A 4,752-nucleotide genomic window follows, 5' to 3' on the forward strand; every position below is an offset into this window, starting at 1 on the left:
TGTTCTGCGCCGTCCGCCAGCCCGCCCGCTGCGCCCGCCGCATTCTTTCCCTGTTCGCTCCGCGCCCTGCGAGCGGCTTTAACGCGCGGAGGAATGAACGTGCGATTCCTCAGAGCTAAACCAGAGAGAGTTTCAAATTATTAAAGGGATTGGTGCAGTCGGAAATAACATTTCACTTCAAGTTGAAGGTGGATGCGATTGTGCTCCACACATATGGAAACGCTCAGGTAAACGATTTGTTTTAATATTGCCTTTTGGCAGCTGGAATTTAATCTATTTTATTTGTACCTTTCTGCAGTTACCTTGCTGGATTCCAGATCAGTTCAGGGAGAACTGGGGTGGATAGCAAGTCCCCTGGAAGGAGGGGTAAGTTTTAAACCGCTATCTGATCAAAAGGGTAAAGGGGGTGATTAGTAACTTTCAGAGAGTCCTAATGGCTCGATTATTGTTGATTGTGGTAAGGAGGTCAGATTTCTTCCCTGGCTTACCAAGTGAATTACTCTTTGTTGGAGAAACTCTATACTCCCTTTGGATAGTTCTGTCATGGAAGAAGTGGAAACCAAAAGGGCAGAAAAGAGGTTTCAGAATTAGGAGATTGGCTGAGGCATGGGCTTAGATGCCTATTTTAAACTGAAATACCAACAAGAAATGTGATCTGGCAACTGAACTGGCATTCTTGACTGTAATTATTATATCTATGGGCCGTCTCGACTGGGAGATGTTCAGGGCAATTGCTGTTCTATTTCTGGATAGAGGAGTAGGGATCAATATACAAGATAGACTTTTTGGCGTGACGGGACAGTTGTCCTATTTCAGAGTGTAAATATAATATGTTTTGGTCTCTGAACAGATAAACTGAACCACCCAGTGGCTGCCAGTGATTCTGTGGAGTTTCTTTTTGTGTACTTTTAAAAGAGACAATTGTAAGAGAAGATTGCTTGAATTTACTGCCCGATGGTGATGTGATGACATTGAGATTCACACATCCCACACTGGGGCTTAGAGCCCCTTTGCTTAGTGAGCTGCAGTCAGAGTATCTCTACTAATTTAGCTTTACATTAGTGGATGGGCACCTTGCTGCTCTCCTGTCTGTGCCCCATCCTGCAGGGTGCCTGGGGCCTGTCTGTAGGGAAAAATTAGGGAAACTCCTGAGAACGCTGGACTTTGGAGTTGGTGGGGTCTGGTGGAGGCAGTACTTCGTGGCATCGCTTGGGATTTTTTTTTTTTAATAAGGAATTAGAAAGGCTTTTTCTTTCTTAAAATGAACAATTTAAGAAAAATGATGGCAATACACACTAATATAAAAACCCCCTGAAATCCTTTTAATATTAAATGGGTAAAACAGCTTAGTATGCCTAAGCAGAAGTAACTAAGTTGAACTGATTGAAAAATAAGTGTTGAAAGATCAGGACCTGTGCACAACAAAGCACTGGATTCTTCAGGAAACCTACAAATTTACTTTTTTGTGTGCATTCCTATCGTAATTAGAAGACGCAGAGCTAAGGAAACAGCAGTGAGTGGAAAGAATCCGAGGTTGCGTTGGTTGGTGATGCATTATGCATAAGCTCTGAATAACCATAACATGGGAGAATGGGGGATTGTTTTGCTCTCCCATTGTTGTTCTGGGTGAACTTGACTACAGTCCTGTCTTGTGCTCTGCCTGAGCACGCTGCTGTCCCTGAAACTCGGGTTTTTCAGAGAGTGGGGAAGTGATTGGCAGGCCTCTGGCAGCGCCCAGGGTGCACATTCACTGCTGATTGCAGGCAATTGCCCTCCTCTTTTGACAGTGTGGAAAGGTACAGCTCTATCTCGGTGAGAGTCGGGCTTCCTTGTTAATCCTGTACTCTGAAAAGGTCGGTTAATGAGACGGGGTCTTTCATACATCTCTCCAAGGGATATCTGCGCTGTATATAAAAATAGGACCTAAATTTTAATAAGTTGGTAGTAGAATTGATGATCAGAGGAGAACTATATATTATGAGTGGCTGTTGGATTCTCCCTTTTCCCCCATGTTTTCTCTGAAAGAACCAGGCAAGCTTGAGAAGGAGGTGTGTGCTCTTCTTGTGGACGTGACTCGTTTCACTAAACCTACATACGTGTGTTCTATTTTTAAGACAGTAGTGAAAAATTTAAGAGTACATGGTCTGTCTCTGAGATACAGTGCTTGGAAAGCATTAATTTTAACTTCATATGCTGCAGATTTATTTCAAGCAGCAGAAATGAACTCCTCCCTTATCTTCCTGGGAAGATTCTGTCCTTCAGTGCTAGTTTTTCTTTAACTCTGTGCACCTTATTGTCTATTACAAAAGGTATTTTTCTAGATCTATACTGTGCAGTTCCTGAGGTGTGAGGGTTGTGTGAATAAGAAGGGCTGGAGATAAACATAGTAATTTAGCAGTGACTAGCGGTAATCAAATATATAGTAGCCCTGGAGGAATTAATGAATTGCATTATAAATATAATTAATGATTTACTCCTGGATTTCACAGTTGAAAAGCAGGTTTTGGGCCCGGAATGTGTTACTCTACATCATTAAACTGTGGGAAGAGTTGAATTATAGAAGTCAGTTACAGCTTGAAAGCAAAAAGTTACAGCTTTTACCACATGCTTGGAGTTACGAACCATTTACAGTGGTGGGAAATTTCAGGCTGTAGTTATTTTCAACTCTGGCATTAAGACTCACTTAGGTTTGTTTTGTGTACCTGTGCTTATGAAGTAAGAAACCCAGTTCTATCTATTTGTGTGTCTGTCAGGAGACAGAGGCATGCTGAGAATGTGATCCTAAACTTGCTGAATTTAGTTGTCTGTCCGTTGACCTCAGCGATCTCTTCACTGAATCCTCTAGCAGCATTCTCCATTCTATAAATGTACCAAAGGAAATCCCATCAACAAGTATTATTTCCCTCTGCTTCTTCCTTTCTCTTGTACCACACACAATATAGGTAGCGTGGACAGTCTGAAGATAAGCAGAATGGAAAGTGATGGATCATAAAGACAATATTGTAACAGTAAACTAGCTCTGTGGCAGCTGTAAATTAAAGAGCTCTGTCTTCTTACTAGCACAGTGTTACACTTTACATTGATAGATGACTTTTTAAGATTTATTTTTTCCTTTTCTGTGAAAAGGAGTGACATGCTGAGTATTGATTTCCCCCCCTCCTTCACTTTAATTTGCAGTTATCTCTAGGCAGCAAATAAAATATTATTCTTTCTGCTCCTAGTGACTCATGGTGCTAACTACTGTCATTCTATAAACGGATTCAGCTAAGCAGGAATCTTTTTAAGTAAAAATCACTTGCATAAGAGCAGTCCCTGTGAGAAGAATGCAGGGTATTATGCAAGAAGCCCCTTAACATTAAGAAGGCTTCTGTTTATCAAAGCCACAGGTTTGGTAGTTCTGAAAAGCACTTCTGGGAAGTCTCTTGAAAGTTACTACTGTTTTCCAAGGATAATTTTATATACTTCATTGTATCACCTGCAAACCCAGACAGTATATAATTATGTGTGTGTATATATATATATATGTATACATATATATACACTTTTTTTTTTAAGAAGGATTTTTCTGATACTGAAGCACTGTGAGGTTTTTGCTGGAAAGATATTGCTCTCTAATGCCCTTACTTCCCCCTCTCTCCCTACCAGGAAAGCACTGCCATACACTTTTGTCTGTCTGTGATGATCCTTATATGTGTTTTCCTTTTATAAGTTCTGCGTGCTGAACTACTGAATTAGGGCCAGATCTCTTCTTTCTATACCTTCCTTGGATTGCAAGTATTGTTGTTTCATAATTATGTGGTGGTTAGTTTGGCACTTCTGAAGATGACTGAACTTGATTTGAGGCATGTAAGTGTTTTGAAGCATGCTGCTATCCTGATTGTTCAGCACTTACCCTCTCTGCTAAACTATTTGGGTTTTTGAGAACATGAATTTAGCTATTTCCTGAGACTTTTCTCTAGGATAAGATGTGTAATATTCCCGCTTTTCTCCACTTACCCATTAATAAGAAACTTTGTTTGGATAGCTAAGTTATAGCAATGTTGCTGGTAGACTGATGATGTCTCCTTACCTGTCCTTCCGTCTCTTAAGTGCCAGCCAAGTCAAGGACCTAGTTCTCTGCAGACAGCGATTTCTGGCTAGCTCCAAAGTAAAGACTATTTGCTGAATGTGACTGGGATACTGCTAGCCCAGGAAAGTAGTTGGCAGCTTAGAGAAAGAATAAGGGGTGATTTAAAAGAGTTTAAAATATGTGGCAGTGGTGCCAGAAGTGTGGATGTTGCTCTGTCTCTGCCCTGTGCTTTTTGTGCAACTAAGTCATGCGATCTCACTGTTTGATGTTCCCATGTACAAGCAGGGTCCATGTGTCTTCTGCCCTGCCTGCTACAGGGGAAACGCCCTACTGTCAGTGCTGTACTATGAGTTTGCAAAGTGTTGCGCATAGCCCTGATCTAGGCAGGGTCCTGTGGGCTGAACTGTAGTGCAAATACACAATAAGTTGATAGCGTATTCTTGGATTGGTTCAGAAGGCTGTTAAAACACGTTTGCTCCTTGAGGTGTTACTTGATTTGGAGCTTATTTTTCCTGAACAGGTTCTCCTTCTAATGTCCAGGTAGTTGAGGTCCTGGCTATGCCTTGATATGCTGGTTTGTTTGTTTGTTTTCCTGTTATGGAAAAAATGCAATCTCCACATTATTTGGGGAAGGGCAGGTTATGTTTGCTTTGAAGCTCTGTTGTTCCTTTTAATAGTGATCT

At 41.2% G+C, this 4,752-nt stretch overlaps 1 protein-coding gene across 1 annotated transcript in view; it reads left to right on the forward strand.

Moving 5' to 3' along the window:
* Window positions 1–300: 300 nt before the first annotated feature.
* The window catches only part of LOC104523799 (ephrin type-A receptor 4-like), a gene marked incomplete at its 3' end in the record, with an annotated part of 57,035 nt that continues 52,583 nt past the window's right edge, over window positions 301–4,752 (forward strand). Inside the window, exons 1-2 of the mRNA XM_010166491.1 lie at window positions 301–366; window positions 2,632–2,645. The remainder of the gene's footprint in view (window positions 367–2,631; window positions 2,646–4,752) is intronic.

This window comes from Antrostomus carolinensis, unplaced genomic scaffold, assembly GCF_000700745.2.
Source record: "Antrostomus carolinensis isolate BGI_N321 unplaced genomic scaffold, ASM70074v2 scaffold33244, whole genome shotgun sequence".
In the NCBI taxonomy this organism is placed as follows: Eukaryota; Metazoa; Chordata; class Aves; order Caprimulgiformes; family Caprimulgidae; genus Antrostomus; species Antrostomus carolinensis.